The sequence below is a fragment of the Biomphalaria glabrata genome, chromosome 10 (assembly GCF_947242115.1).
Source record: "Biomphalaria glabrata chromosome 10, xgBioGlab47.1, whole genome shotgun sequence".
Taxonomy (NCBI): domain Eukaryota; kingdom Metazoa; phylum Mollusca; class Gastropoda; family Planorbidae; genus Biomphalaria; species Biomphalaria glabrata.
In genome coordinates, this window is record NC_074720.1 from 18,337,859 (window position 1) to 18,355,410 (window position 17,552).

The following is a 17,552-nucleotide window of genomic DNA, read 5'->3' on the forward strand; positions in this document are numbered from 1 at the left end:
TTGGAGGACATTGTTGTCTACTCTGACGTTTACTTTCTGAACCAAAAGGCTACTTTTTTTTTTACAAGCTTATATCAACTCTGTCTGTTTGGTAAAACGTTTGAAAACGTTATTTTTCCCACACCCCAAAATTTGCACAATTATCCATAAATCAATTTTTAAAAATTAAACCAATCAATCAACTAATTACCTATAATTATTTTTTTTATACCGACAAAAGGATAAGTAATTCTTCAGTATTCAGAGATATTGCTAAATAGTTAGGGTTTTGTCCCCTTTGATAATTAAACGTAGGACGTAATCATCTTCTTTTTTGAAGTAACGTCTGTATTATATAAGATAAGATAAGAATTATAACGTTATTTCTCCAATACCCATTCTCGGATCAAGCCGAAACCACAATTATTTATTGTTCTAAAAAAACATGAAACAATTTTTAAAATATCTTATAAGTCAATTAATTATTGGTAATTAATTATTTTGTTTGATATCAAAGAAGGGAAATAACTTCTCCATTATTGAGAAATACAGTTATAAATGCGGAATTTTTTACTTTACATAAGTTTTTCTTTTAAGTTTTTTTTTTGTGTTAAAATCAAAGTTACTTTCTGTATCAAACGGTTATTTTTCAATCTATTACTTTCTGTCCTCAATTGTGTGATACATTGTTAGTTCTGAGAAAAAGTGAAGTCGTAACAAAAGACTACAGTTAATCAGAAGGAAATGGGTTTTGAACGTGGACAACTCGGCCTTTAGCCCATGCGCATGTTACACGATTGGCCAGTCAGCATAGCAGCGAGAAATAATGAATACAAGAGTTGTCTGTAAGCTCTACGAGCTTGCACGTGACCAAATCGTTAGAGAAGGCCTGAACACTGACCTGCAACGTCACAACCTGTGGGTAGTTTAGACCAATAGTTCTTTGCCACGTATAACATATAACTGCAAACGTATTTTAATTATTGTTTACTAAAATATTAACTTTTTTTGGGGTACTAAAACCAAAGCACTATACATACTTTCTTAAGTCATAGGTCAATTTTCATTCAAATTTCTTTCAGTAGGTAAACTTAGATATGCCGATCTGTAATGTATAAAGGTAGTATTTGGAAGTAGTGTGTAGGCCTATATGTAGTGTGTTCTGCACATTTGGCGTTATTCTCATGTTTCGTTTTTCTGTGTGTGTGTGTGTGTGTGTGCACTGTACTATAGCGAGACTTGAGCAGTTGCGTCCCATTGCACCTGAGGACGCCCTATTTTCACGAGCAAGTCTCTGTACCGTGTCACATGTCAGGACAACATGGCGACCTAGTCGCTGAGGCTCAGGTCCCCCTTCCCAAATTTCTCCGTTCTAACGGGGGGAAGGGGATATGAAAGGATCCTAAAGTAGGGGTAAGGGGGGGACACAATGGAGAGAAGGGGGAGAGGTGGAGCCAGGACTATAAAAGCTGCTGCGGAGCCAGAGATGAGCTTGCTATGAGCAGTAAGTTGATGGGGTCCCAGGCGGAGGAAATGTTCCGGGACTACGTCAACTACTTGCTTGTCCCAAGCTACAACGTCAGCAGCCTCATCACCATGGCAACCAGTCTTCAAGTTTATTCCAAGCTCTTCCAAGCGGACATTGCGATTTATTTCCAATTGGTTTAAATAGAAAAAGATACTGAATGATCGGCCAACCAGGTCCTATTCTATCACGCCATTGAAATGCAGTTTGTGGAGGTTGAATAGCAACAATCCAACGACGTAGCCCTCATTTATGACAAGCCAGTATTCCATGCTCGAGGTAAGAGTGTCACTAAACATTAAAACAATGAAAGAATACTTTGCTTTTTCCTCATGTAGTTTTCTTCTCTTCAGTCTATGCACTCTTATTCATTAGCACTGTTCTTTTTGAAAACGTTTAAACGCATTAATGTTAATGAAACATTTATTAGAGCTAAGCAATCGATGCACCCGTTTGCAGTATGTATAAACACTTGACTTATTGAATCCAAATGGTGAACTATTTTGTGGTTAGAGAGTCAGACCATATGGTCGGGCTGTCAGCTAATGGAGTCTAAATTCTACCTCTATCTAAAGTCTCCATCTGAACTCAATTCTACCTAAAAAGATGAAACACATTTATTTACTTTTATTTCTTTTATGTGTGTTTCTTGTAGGATATGGAACACTAATCAGAATGCACTATTCGCTTATGTACTATTGTTCTATTAGAAAGTATGCAACAGTTCAAGTAGATCCTCATGTGCCACGAAGGCTCTAGGTTCAAATCTTCAGTTCTATGTTAACAACTCTCGGTTTCATTCAACCCATTTGTATCTCGCAGTAAGCATGACACAAGAGTGAAAATATCATTGGTAGTTTGAACTCTGTTTTATTTCTGCGGAATATACAAATATTTTATTTCTTACCAAAAAAATAACAACTCATGTGTACATTATACGAAAATTTTTTATAAATACATAGTATCTTCAGAAACAGTTTACCTACAGCTGTCCCTGGAGATACTCAATTCTTTGTGTAACCCAAAGTTCTAGACATTTCCGTTTGTAGTGCATAATAATATCAATATAGAAGAATTATTTATTATAAGCTCGCTCTGTGGACACAACTAAAAAACGCATTTAAAAAAAAAGAGACAACTAACTAGCGAGAAGAAACCAGAAATGATAAAAAAGATCAACTGCTTCTCTTGAGATATTAAGTTGGCAACAGTGATCTGTCAATGAAACGTCCTTGACATTGCTTATCTTATCTCGATCTTTCAAAATCTTTACCAATCTTCCTCTTCATTTTCGTATGCTTTTTTCTTTAGGTTCACTTGTATCGCCACCACATTACTCCATATCTGTTCCAATGTTGGTGTTGAAAGACTATAGACCTGATCGTAACCATCAAAATGCATGTATAAACTAAGAGAGGATAACCGTGTTTAACGTTTGGTAAGAAAAACTTCAATAGAGTAACTTCTTAAATGTCCTCCGTTGATTAACTTTATCACGTGACCAGCACAATGATTAACGCCCAGTTTCTTCCCCCAACGAATGGGAGGGGTACTTATTATACATGTACCTTGGTGGGCCCAATGACGCCATAAAAGCTGTAAACCCCAGTCATCACCGATTTCAACTCGTGACCCCTCAGTTTAAAAATCCAAGCACTTTGCAAGTTAGTCACCACACCATATAAATCATTGACGATGTCAAAAGGACAATGGAGATAAAATGACAACAGTTGATAGGAAGCTAGTTTCAGTAAAAATTTACTTATATGTTGTTGGTCTTCTGTAAGTCATTATAGAGTCATCGCGTTGGGTACTTTTTCATATGGCTGAAGAGGCATAATTTGGAGAGATATTCACATCTACATTGCAATGCAAGTACAGGTGGCTTTTGCTTTGGCTTTCTAAACCAATTTTTTGACTCGCTTTTCAAAGTACTGAACATTGATTTTCTTAGCTTATCTTATATAATACAGACGTTACTTCAAAAAAGATGACGTCCTACGCGTCATGCATTTAGTCATGCATATTAAATTTATTTAACTGACTATCGATATTATTGTATGACCTGCTTATAAAATTTAAAGGACATTTTAATTTTAAACATTTTAAAGTTCCTTATCAATTAGAAGATAGGTGTAATGCTATAAGTCACTCAAATTTTAATCTTATACATACATCTTTAATGAAAAGTGTCCTAACGAGAAGATAATTTATGTTAATTTAGTCATGAGGTACATCATTTATCATTTCTTGGGTCATGTGCATAGCTCCACCTATCTTAGAAGCACGTGACCCAATGACAAGGCTATTAAAATGGTAGATGGTAGAGAGAGAGGGGGGGGGAGGTAGTACACAAGTAGACATAAAGTCTACCTTCTTACAAGTTTAAGTGACGCACAAAGTCGTCTCGCCCTCCCAACCCCCCCCCCCCCTTTTTTTTTAACTTCTAAGCCGAGCCCAGCATGACAACGAGCTTTGAGAAATTGTCTCACGTCTGCTCAATTGTCTGCTGCAATGTATCTTGGTGTGACTCTTTAAGATTTATGCCAGGTTTATTGTTGCCAGGTTTATTATTGTGTGTCTAAAATTTGGACAGTTTCCTGATGCATGGAGTTTCCTTATCTGAACTTTTTCATTTTGTAAATGAATTTTTTTTCCGCCAGACTTTTGTTGTCAGAGTTTAGCAATTGTTCTACTCTAAATTGAACTTGGCCAACGATCTAAACTCAACTGACCTTGACAATGATTTTTATCCCAACTGAGCTAGATAAATGATCTTATCTCAATTGAACTAGGTCAATGATTTTTATCCCAACTGAGCTTGATAAATGATCTTATCTCAATTGAACTAGGTCAATGATCTAATATCAACTAAACGTATCTACTGATTGATCTAATCTCAGCTGAACTTGTCTAATGATCTAATCTCAACTAAACTTATTAATGATCTAATCTCAAGTAAACTTATCTAATGATCTAATCTCAACTAAACTTATCTAATGATTGATCTAATCTCAGCTGAACTTATCTAACGATTGATCTAATCTCAGCTGAACTTATCTAATGATCTAATCTCAACTAAACTTATCTAATGATCTAATCTCAACTGAACTTGTCTAATGATCTAATCTCAACTGAACTTGTCTAATGATCTAATCTCAACTGAACTTGTCTAATGATCTAATCTCAACTGAACGTCTAATGATCTAATCTCAACTAAACTTGTCTAATGATCTAATCTCAACTGAACTTGTCTAATGAGGTAATCTCAACTGAACTTGTCTAATGATCTAATCTCAACTGAACTTGTCTAATGATCTAATCTCAACTAAACTTATCTAATGATCTAATCTCAACTGAACTTGTCTAATGATCTAATCTCAACTGAACTTGTCTAATGATCTAATCTCAACTGAACTTGTCTAATGATCTAATCTCAACTGAACGTCTAATGATCTAATCTCAACTAAACCTATCTAATGATCTAAGCTCAACTGAACTTGTCTAATGATCTAATCTCAACTGAACTTGTCTAATGATCTAATCTCAACTAAACTTGTCTAATGATCTAATCTCAACTGAACTTGTCTAATGATCTAATCTCAACTAAACTTGTCTAATGATCTAATCTCAACTGAACTTGTCTAATGATCTAATCTCAACTAAACTTATCTAATGATATAATCTCAACTAAACTTATCTAATGATATAATCTCAATTGAACTTGGCTAAATGATTTAATCTCACAAGTGCTTAACTAATGATTAAATCTCACAAGTGCTTGGCTAATGATTTAATGTCACAAGTGCTTGGCTAATGATTTAATCTCACATATGCTTGGCTAATGATTTAATGTCACAAGTGCTTGGCTAATGATTTAATCTCACATATGCTTGGCTAATGATTTAATGTCACTAGTGCTTGGCTAATGATTTAATCTCACATATGCTTGGCTAATGATTTAATCTCACATGTGCTTGGCTAATGATCTCATTTCAACTGAGCTTCGCAAATGTCCTAATCTTCTCACTAGAGATTGACAAATATTCTCAACGCCACCACCAATCTTTGACCTTATTGCTTTGACATTTTATTTGTTCATTGATATATTGCGTTCAACTACACTTGAAAAAAGGGGGGAGGGAGCAATGACTTGATCTTGTAACATTGACCTTGGCATGTCGTCATGCTGTGTCCCAGACCAAGACTTGCGTTATCCGGCCTGACAAAAAGTTGAGGTTATGACGTAATCATCTTCATTTTAAGAAGGTCTTTTTACTTAAAAAAGATTCATTTTGTAAGGCCTATACATTTGGTACGGCCTATACATTTTGTGAACTTATACATTTTGTAAGGCCTATATATTTTGTAAACGTATACATTTTGTAAGGCCTATACATTTTGTAAACTTATACATTTTATAATGACTATACATTTTGTAATGACTATATACATTTTGTAAGGCCTATATATTTTGTAAACTTATACATTTTGTAATTAAGGCCTATACATGATAGAAAAGTTCTACACACACCAGTGTAGACTATATATCCTTGTATATTCACATGTAGCCTAGATATACAGGCAATAGTGTTTTCAATCTTGCCCAGATCTGAATAAGGTCAAGGATATTAGGCCTACTTGTATTGGTACGCTTAGGACTAAATCATATGAACTTTTGAAGTAACGTCTGTTATTTATAAGATATATAAAGGTCTATATTGTGCATATCATTTGTTTTAACTACAGTTCTGGTAATAATACATACATGCCAGTGCTTATCATGAGAACATCAGATAGATAGAACTTCTTACATTTGGTTCTATGGTCGTGTGACACGGAGCTAATCTTGTGCATTGCTCTCAGAGCTGTGAATGATCTCAACACTAGGACTAATTAGTTGGAGTTGAAGGCTTTTCTCTAGTTCTCTAATCAAACACATTTATTTTATTCTTAATCTGTTGCTCCAAGATTATTTTCTGTTGCTGTCATGGATCATTAGTTATCCCAGCTAGTGCTGGGTCCAGTCAAAGTCTAGGTCTTTCTTTACCGTTTTCTTTTTTTTATTTCTTCGGAACCCCCCCCCCCATGTTTTTCTATATTTTCCCTTCTTTTTTCTTCTCTTTCTCCATTCCGCTTTCTTTCTTTCTTACTTTCTTTCTTTCCCCTTCTCTTTTTCTCTAAATATTTTTCCTTTCTTTTTTTCTCTCTGCACTCCTTTTTGTTTGTTTATTTGTCGGTTTGTTCAAGTGTTTGTAGACTAAAACATTAACCCTCTGTTCCCGGTAAAGAGACACAGAATGCAGGAAGGAGCGAATCAAGGCATCTGTAGCCGCGGGCGTTGGGGGCCCCACGTAATAAAATTGAGTGGATTTCCCAAGATCCGTGATTGCAGTCATGTCTATGCACATCATAGGTCGTCGTCACACCGTGACCAGAAGTTGAAACCGATGTAAGCTACTGGAACGCTTGAGTCTCTAAGTTTATTTGTGAAGCAGTCTCTAAGTTTATTTGTGTAGCTGTCTCTAAGTTTATTTGTGTAGCAATCTAAGTTTATTTGTGTAGCTGTCTCTAAGTTTATTTGTGAAGTAGTCTCTAAGTTTATTTGTGTAGCTGTCTCTAAGTTTATTTGTGTAGCAATCTAAGTTTATTTGTGTAGCTGTCTCTAAGTTTATTTGTGTAGCTGTCTCTAAGTTTATTTGTGTAGCTGTCTCTAAGTTTATTTGTGAAGCAGTCTCTAAGTTTATTTGTGTAGCTGTCTCTAAGTTTATTTGTGTAGCAATCTAAGTTTATTTGTGTAGCTGTCTCTAAGTGTATTTTGTGTAGCAGAGTCTTAGTTTATCAGTGAAGCAGTCTCTAAGTTTATTTGTGTAGCTATCTCTAAGTTTATTTGTGTAGCTATCTCTAAGTTTATTTGTGTAGCAGTCTAAAATTATTTGTGTAGCAGTCTAAGTTTATTTGTGTAGCAGTCTAAGTTTATTGGTGTAGCTGTCTCTAAGTTTATTTGTGTAGCTGTCTCTAAGTTTATTTGTGTAGCTGTCTCTAAGTTTATTTGTGTAGCAGTCTAGGTTTATTTGTGTAGCTGTCTCTAAGTTTATTTGTGTAGCTGTCTCTAAGTGTATTTTGTGTAGCAGAGTCTTAGTTTATCAGTGAAGCAGTCTCTAAGTTTATTTGTGAAGCAGTCTAAGTTTATTTGTGTTGCAGTCTAGCTTTATTTGTGTAGCTGTCTAGTTTTTTTTATACAAACATCACTAATGTTGATATAACATAACTACCAACATCTAACCCTAACATTGTTATACTAACAAACACAACTTTTCTTTTGTCTTTGCTTCACTAACATTTTTTCAAGGCAGTGCTATCAGTTCTAGAAGAGTTTATTAACCTTAATAAGTGTTTCTTAAACAATGATGACATAGGGGGGGGGGGCTCCAAGTCAATCTTAGTTTATATTTCACAAAGCTTGTATTAATTTATTCTGTCTGTCTGGTCCAAAGTGTATACACTTTATTCCTCCCACAGTCACACCCACAGTCACAGCCACAGTCACACCCACAGTTTAACCCACAGTCACAGCAACAGTCACACCCACAGTCACACCCAATCTCGGATCAAGCTGAAATTTTGCACAATTATTTCTTTTACCTTTCAACACAATAATTAATTAAAAACAACAATTAGTAAATTAGATATTGATAATTAATTATTTTGTTTGGTATCAAACAAGGGAGAGGAATTGTTCTTGACAGATGTAGTGAAAGAAGTTGAATTAGTCCCCTTTAAACTATGTTGAAAGAAATAGGTGGCCGCTTTAAAGTTTAAAACTAACAATAGAAAACTATAAAACCTTCTTACTTCATAAGCACTTACTTCATAAGCACTTTCCTGGCACAGTGGTTAGTATGATGGCTTGTAGTGGCTTAAATAGGCTTCAGCCCTCGAGCTCGAATTCAGGTCGTTCCAGCCTTTTTGTAATAAATGCATTTCAAAAGCGATTTCGGTAGTCTTCACCCAGGTATCGCCTTCTTCCTCTCCCCAGGCCTTTCTCAACTGGTCGATAATTAGTTATTTGTAATTATTTGTAATTATGTCGGTGTCTTATGAACATAACCAAGATAAATTTTGATTCTAACCTGAAGTCTTCAAACCCTTTCATATAAAAAAAAAACCCACTCAAATGGATTAAAGAAAAAACAAACAACCTAATTTTGTCTTTAATAAATATTTTGGAGGCAGTCCCGACTTTAAATAATTGGAGGCCCTAGACGAAGTGCATCTGGTGGTTAGAAATGAAATACAAAAAAATACATCGAAAAAATAAAATAACACAATTGTTTAAAACCTAGTGTACTACAAAATAATAACATAGGGTACACGTTTCGCTATTTCTTCTCTAAAAAAATCGCAACTCCTGTGAGAGGCTCCTACCCATAGGATGTCCTAGGTGGCTGCCTAGTTTGTCTATGCCCAAGGCCGGCCCTGTTGGGGGTTATAATATCGCGTATTAATTAATGCATCGAAAACTGAACGCATGCTGCAAACTTGGGTTTTTGTAGTCCTAAATGAACGTATTGTATTTCTACATCTAGAAACTTAGAGGCAATATGAAATCTCAATCAATTGCGACCTTAATTAGCTTGAATACTTTATTACATGATTTTAAAAAGACGTGATATCATTAAAAGAGTGCACTAGGAAGCAACATGAAACATCAGTCAATGTTGGTGATCCATGATCCATCTGATCTATTGATTACTTTATATAATACACTCCATAATATCGGGAAATTCGTAATTTATGTAGGCCTACAAGCTCTATACACCCAAGTATATTCACTCAAACGCAACTTCTACAGAACAATACAAAATATAAACCCTATTTTCTTTGTAGGGGTACACCGGATAGTTACTCCGGCCGAATATCCGGCCATTTTTCACTATCCGGCCATATTCGGCTCCGACCAAAATATCACTGCAGGATAGTTGGGCGGATAGTAAAAGTACACCTTGTATCTACATTTCTATTAATATGTATAAATTGGACATCGTTCAATTAATGTCTCTTATGGAATTTATTAACGTATATGTTTAAAACAAAATAATGTACTTAATAATATATGAATATTCACCAAACATATTTCATTACAAAGACAAGGCGTGTTAATATAATTAGGAATGAAACTTTACATTACAAATGCACTTTACATACAGAGCAGCAATTGCGGTCACATTTTTAAAACTTTCTCTTGACCTAAATTGGTTACTTGACATGGAGGGTGTGGATGTTTTTTTTTCCTTCTAGAGTTGGTTTCCATAATGCTCTTAGATCAGTATAACTGTAGATCTAAACTTAGATCTCAATAATAGGCCTACAGACTACAATTTAATCTATACTTTTGCACCATCTAAGGTTGAAGCTTAAAAATAGGTGTACTTGCATGTTCCTGCTTTTATTAAAATATCGTTTGCCACAAATGAATCTAAACCACTAAATATTGTCGTAAAACACTTCAGGTTCTAACTATAAGCTAACAGCTCCTAACAAGTCCTAGACGCCTGGACAAGAAATGGTTCGAGATGGCATTTAAAAAACAAGCTTGATGACCAGTTTGTGATAGACCTATTTGTTCATAAATGCTGTTAAACTTTTATTCATCATTCAGTAATAGAGTTTAAAACAATATTGTAAATAAAAGTAATAAGAATAAATTAATATAAATATAGGCATTTTATTTGAAGATTTGCAAAATGTTCAGTAACATGAGCTAAAAGTCATGTAGGTATCCGTCTCCGGCCGAACATCATATCCGACTCCGGCTATATCCGGTGCACCCCTAGTTCTTTGTTAAAGTCACTTATTGTACACATATAGAATTGTAAATCACCAATAGTATAGTTTATGGATATAGGCGGTTCCATTATAATGAGAGTATGTCGTTTAGTACAGCATAACTCAGTAAACTATGTAAAGGTCTTTTTAGGAAGGTAAGACGCCAATCACATTTACGGTACTTATTGCCATTCAAAGTGGTCCATTCGGCGACCCCACCGGCCCATTTGGGTACCGGCCCACCGTACATTTGCCCGAACGCCTAAATAGCCATTCCGACCCTGTTCCTCCTCTAGGTACTGTATACATGCCACAAGAACTTCTAATATAGTGTCTTTCAATGTATTAAAAAAATCCACCGAAAACACTGGAATTCCTCGAAGTTTTTTTTTCTAAATGCGCATTGCACATTTGGTATGTAAATAGAGGATGCACACAAATGGCCTTGCATTCGTCTTCGTATTGTACCCTTCTTTGTACAGTTTTAGTTTTCAGAAGTTCCGTTACCTTCAATAAAAGAAAACCTGTACCTCTGTTTTACAGAAATTGCTTTGTTGAATGTAAAGTAATGAAAACTTCTAGAGCAGACGTTTCTTCCTTTTCAGTGGCTGCAAATTTTACATAGCAAAAAGCACAAAAAGACTTCTGAAGAATTGTTTTAAAAAAATTCTTGATCAACATTGTTGGCTGATCTGTGCTCAGGATGTAGGCCTTCAATCCTGATAATAGATGAAGCATCCAAGCGATTTCCGCAGATAAGTTAAGCCATCTACTTTACCCAAATTAATCTCCACAAATAGAAAAAAATATTTCAGATCCTCCGTGAGCACACCATAAATAGAAAAACAACGAGCTATTGGTCTCCACTGCCCACAGGTTGCTACGTCGCAGGTCAGTTTTGATGCCTTATATGGCGAATGGTCTCAGTACAACACAATGAATAGTGAACACGTATCTTGTAGTGAAGCTTGAGAATTTGTGAATCTTTCAATGTTACTGGAGTGTTAGTATTTAAATCAGAAGAATGAAGTATTCCATTAATCGATTAATACATTATGGAAAAGTCGGACATTATCCCGCCTTTTGCTAATGCCCACTTGAGGGACACGACCTTAAACGTCGGACGTCTGTAACTTTAGCAAGCACTCAATTATTTGTGTACTCTATAGATTATGAAAATAATCTAGGCGTGCCATTTATGCTAGAACTTTGAGACCTAGCTGCTCTTTAGAAAACATTTAAGGCTCCTGAAACGCTCCAATCAAAGATGTCTCCGCTACATAATGGGCATACGGTGGCAGGACTACCTTACAAATCACCATGTTCTGCTGGAGGTCGGCGTGGACAGTATAGAAGCACTACTTACTATTCGGACACTTATCCGCATGTGGGACAGAGGTGCCCCCGAGGGCGCTATAAAGCTCAACTCAGGCGCCATTAAGCACTCACTGGCATAGAATAAAGTAGCTGGCTGCATATGGCCTCTGAAAGAGACAGTTGCAGAGATCTCACGAAGGCCGCGGGACACAAATTTGAGGCCCAGAGGAAAACCCTTGTACGGGACGGGCGCAAATGACGTAAAAATAACTTCAATAGACCCCCGCTGGTCAACGGCTTTGTATGCATTAGATGTGAAAAAATATGTAGGTCGCAACTGGGTCTGCGTAGTCGCGTGAAGTACTGCACTCATTCCCATTCTTCGGCTACGAAGACATTGAAGAAATATTTCCTTTTTCTTGATCTTTAATTGGACAATGTCTCATTGTCATTTGTTTATCGGATTGAAGATTTAAAAATAGTCAAATCTTCCAAAGAGTCTCTTTGTTTATTAACAAAACGAAAAATTAAGATTTAAACAAGACTACAAAGACAGTTTGTGTGGAAACACAAACTCAAAATTGGCCCCCGAAGTGGTCCACCCAGGCAGGAAAAAAGGCAGGTTTCAATATTTCAGAAGAATGTTGGTATTAAATTCTATCAGAAGTGGTTCACCCAGGCAGGTAAAATGGCAGGTTTCAATATTTTCAGAAAGAATATCATAATGAAATTCTATCAAAGGCAAATGACAGAGGAGAATGGAGAAAGAAGGTTGACAGATCCTGTGTGGTGCCCCAAAGGTCCAGCAGACCAAAGGATAGGTGAAAGTGAATGTGAAGTTAGATGTGAACCTGGCCTAACCTATGTCTTATAATGAGTATCTAATTGATCTAATTGTTTTGTAGAGGGTCAAGCTCTTATTCAAAGCCTCAAGAAAAAAACATTTCCGTAAAAAAAAAACTCCTTTAGTGTTGTGCTCCATGGTAGTGTGTGGGGCATTGCAGTTCATGGGATAATATGAAAAACTACTTATTAATTGTTGTTTTAAATTATGTTCAACTTATTTGCATAGTAAATAAATTTTTTTTCTTTAAAAAAAAGTTAACTTTTTTTTTTTGGATAAATGTAGTATTTAGTATGACAGAACTTACACAATTAGCAATACAATTGTAAATAAATATTTTTTGACCAAAAATCTAAAACCATTTGCATAGATGTATTATGGTAAATGACGATCTCCCTTACTAAAAAAGCCTCCAGTGTTTGTTACTATTAATAGTGAATAGTTGTAAAAATGGTGTATTTATAATGAAAAAACTGCGTGCATAATTGATTTAAAAAATTAGATTTTTCGCTTTCAGAAAAGGATAAGTAGCCGTTGCATCAGAACGTTGAATGATCTAAAATATCATGATGTCCGATTTTTATTTTCTCTTCTAGTTCTGACATCTAAACAGGATGGACGGACGGACAGACGGACAGACACGCCACACAAAACTAATAGCGTCTTTTCCCCTTTCGGGGGCCGCTAAAAATCATTCCGTGGCTAATTACCATTACCTACATACACATTTAATTATTTCTTGTACATGTGAAGTGTATCCTAGTAGTATCATTACATTTAAATTATTGTATAGGAATCCGGTCAGAATCTGAAGCTCCAAACAAGCCGATTCTAGAGCAACAAAGATTGTCACAATTCCTGCTTGTGGATACTTCTGTTTTAAAGCTTTTTAATAGGAGAATTTTTTTTCTCTTGGCTAGGGCCGGTGCCTCATTTTGCTCGAGGCGAGATGCGTACCAACACGCACAGTCTGTCTCCATGTTGTCCAAGCTTCCTACCACATGCTTTCTTTAATGCATGTAGTCCTCAGATCTCGTTTGCAGGCATCTATGTGGGTTAAACTTGGGAACATCTTGGGTCTGATTCCCCCACAGCAAGTTCAGGATTATTTTGAAATAAAGTTATTTTCTAAGTGCAGAAAAATACTTTTTTATTTTATCATTTTCAACATAATAACTGTTCCTTTTCAGATCAAGAAACAAGAAAGTGAAAAGGGCTTTCTAGAACTCTACATGTCACTGTGACATTACCATTATGGCCAGTTTCAAAAATTTCTTATTAGAAGCAAAATATCTCCAGCGATACACACTAGTAGGCTCAGGCAACGCAAGAGAAAACTGCTTAATTTATTATGCTCTTGTAAAAGTTGAAAAAAATCTAAATGTTGAGACTTTTAAAATCTCTTTTGTGGAGGCCCCTTTTTTTATGGAAGTCCCCGGGCTGCCCTGCCTTAAATCCGGCCTTGGTCATACTTAAATCTAAGAATTTAGTCAATATTCACTTAGAACTATGAGACTTGGTTGTAGTAACCTTATAAATACTACAGGAAAATATGTCTTTATCTTAGGCTTTATTGTAAAAGAATGACAAAACAGTTCACAGTAACACAGAACACATTACATAGTACACACACAAACTGACCTGGACACCACGACATTTTAACACACCAGTACAGATCAGTTCACAACACACAAGAAACATAAATACACAACATTTGTGCTGTTTTGTGACATTTCAATGTGTATCTACTTAGTTCTGTTTCTCCAACTCTCAGTCTTTCTACTTCTGCCAAGTTTATTCCTGTATTAGATGTAGCTACATACTAGAAATTAACCAACAACATTCATTTTGCTTCATTATATTGTTTGTTTATTTGTTTTAGAAAAATAAATACTTTCGTAAATCTTAAACTGCAGTACAAAATATTGTCACACAAATCTTGAAGTAAAACTAATCAATGATCAAAGTACATTGCACGGTGTACTATCTAATAGACAAAATCGCCCAAGTAAAGTAGCAAGCAATAATAGGGCATACATAAAGAACTAAGGCATGATGAACAAATTCTGAAATCTATCAGAAAGATTCCAATAATAATAAATGATGTATTTATTTGTTGTAGGCTATTTATACACGTGCACATCTTCCACTGGAAGTTTTCGTACATAGAAGCAAGCTGGTTTTAGACAAGGCGCAGCACAACAGAACGACTCCTGAACCTCAGGATATATATAGGCCTACTCTGCGAGAATTGCCTTCAACACCAAGAGTATCTTTGCCTTGTCTTAATTGATTTCAAAAAAGCTTTCGAGAATGGAAAAGTACTATGTAAATAATAAATTACCAATAGTTGATAAATTAATTGGTTAATTTTTAAAAATTGATTTTTGTTTTGTCAGGTAAAAGAAATACAAAACAGGGTGTGGGAGAAATAACGTGTACAAACATTTTACCAGACCGACAGACAGACAGAGAAAGTTGATATATAAGCTTTGTAAAAAAAAACTAATCTAAAATCTCTACAAGCAGGCCACTTGTGTAAAAAAAAAGATGATTAAATATAATTTTTTTTTTTTTTTTTTTGTTGTTGTTGTACACATTTCCTTCATCACCGAGGACTCAATAGCCTACTATTAATAGCACATGTAAAGTAGATCTATATTTATGTTTATTTTCCCTACATCTATATTTTCAAATATTTTTAAAATCTGATATTTTAAAGAATATTTACTCATGAACTTGGTCAAGTGTATAGCTTATTTTAGCCTAACCCTCACTTCTGGAGTGAATATCATTTCAGTGTTAACTAAAACTGTCTCGACATTGTTTAGTTCTATTTATAGAATCAGTAAATGTATTTAAAAACTAGCTCTCATTTCTAGATCTGTAAACAAAACAATTCTTGAAGTAGACGCCAAGACATTAACAACAACAAATTTGATGCAATACAGAGTAGCAGTGAAACTGAAACAAACTCTTAACAAATGTTTGTATTGAAAAACTTCAATGGAAATCAACGAAATCGACAAAAAAAAAAAAAAGATATTAGAAATAAAAATACATTAAATTTCAACCCCAAGCACGAGTGACTTTGTTGTGTTTGTTGATGGACTTTGAGAGAAACTAGAAATTCTTAGTTTTAAAACTAAAGTTAACGTATCTCTGAGCTCAAAAAATCTAAATTATAAAAAATGACACTAGAAGGTCAGGTCGCCCTCACCTTTTAAATCGAAATGTATTCCCGTGATGCATGTAATATAAACCGTCAAACTACAGAAGATACGGAGTTGTGGATACGTTTTAAAGATAACACAAACAACAATTGAAAACAAAAACACAGATACACTGACACATGAAAAAGTTGTAATAAAGAAACAAGTGAATCAATGATATCTAAAAGAATGCTCTCTTTTATTCTCTCTTGAACTGATAACCAAAAAGAGTGTTTTATTTCTTGTCCTCGATAGGACCGATAGCCAAACTATGTTTTATTTATTGTCCTCTATAGGAACGATAACCAAAAGAATGTTTTATTATTTATCTATTTAATTTTCTGCAGTTACTGACATCCTTCAATCCTTCAGCTGTTATGCTAATAAAGACTTGAAGGACACATTCTGATCAACTCCGGCACCAAAAGTTGAAACTCAGGAAACCCAACGTTGTATTGTTAAGGGACTTATGCAAATGAATTTTGACTGCATGATACAATACAAATTGTAACCCAGCAAAACGCGTTCCTGACACAGCACAACATGTGTTTTTAGTACAAAATATGAAGAACATTTTACAACACCTTAGATTAAACATATTATACAGTGTGAATGATGCAGTGCAACCTGTGAATGATGCAGTGCAACCTGTGAATGACACAGTACAGCCTGTGAATGATGCAGTGCAGCCTGTGAATGACACAGTACAACCTGTGAATGATGCAGTGCAGCCTGTGAATGACACAGTACAGACTGTGACTGACGCAATGCAACATCCAGAACAACACATTTCGTGGTCTCGCTGACAGCTAATGGGGGAATAGCAAAACACTAGATCGACACAAAATAAGCTCTTGTGTTCATGACATCTAGATCTCCATGTTAACCAGACACTCCAGAACAAATGGGTCAGACGCTAGGGAGTTGGTTTTGACTCTTGTACAAAACAACTTGTTTTTAAAAAAGTGATCTAGGTGAGATGGAGGTATTCTAACTCACAGGTGAAAAATTTGTTAATCTTTTGTGACTACAGGCGATTTCTCAAATACCGTGAACCGGAGAAATTCGTCTAAAAATGAGTTAAAATGTATTACCTTAATGCACGTAAATATGAAATGAAATAACTAAGAAAATAAGATTAATTTTTAAAAATGTAGCAGTGTATTTTTTGTGCATTTGTATGGGGTTTACATTTTACATTAGCTATTAACCTACATGTGTTACTTCAGAAAAATATTGTCCTCAATGAACCGGGAAAAAAATGGTTTTTCTTTTTTTTCTTTAATTTTTTTTCCTTCCAGTAAATACACGATGCGTGTAAAATAGATCCGAACTTCCTCCATTTTTACCCTCACCGTTAAAACCCCATTCAGTCCCGGACTCTGCAATGATGAGGCATGTGCTCAAAAGAGCACACACACACACACAATTACATTTGCCATACGGACTTCTCTCTAAACGGGATGGGTGCCATACACAGTGTTACTGCTGTCTGTCTCCAAACTGTGGACTTGAAACTTCATAGTCTTTCCATATTGGACCGCGTGGTACAAACGTTTCAAAAGTCTTATTATTTGAACCATTGTCGCGGGACTATACATATGCGACAACTCAAATCTATATGAAAACATTGAAGTTCATGTGTGTGTTCAAATGTGGATTTGTAATATCTTCTCAAAATAGCCAATAGAAGTAGGCCTATGGACAAAAAAAAAGCTCTGTTTGACTACTAGCCATTTCTTTACATAATTGCGAAATACGTTGTGCAGTCAAAGGACGAATTTTAAGGAAGAAAACTATTTTCACGCTTTCATCCAGAACTTTCTATGGATTAGCGGGCATCATC

The 17,552-nt window shown here is 35.3% G+C and overlaps 1 long non-coding RNA gene across 2 annotated transcripts; it reads left to right on the forward strand.

The window, feature by feature from the left end:
- Positions 1–1,127: 1,127 nt before the first annotated feature.
- Positions 1,128–15,567, forward strand: LOC129928819 (uncharacterized). 2 transcript variants are annotated; one of them, XR_008780314.1, is made up of 3 exons: positions 1,128–1,783; positions 2,816–2,942; positions 13,685–15,567. It is a non-coding gene; the product is annotated as an uncharacterized LOC129928819 (long non-coding RNA). The 2 variants fall into 2 exon arrangements; XR_008780315.1 differs by having other exon boundaries at positions 1,130–1,783; positions 14,617–15,567.
- Positions 15,568–17,552: the final 1,985 nt, after the last annotated feature.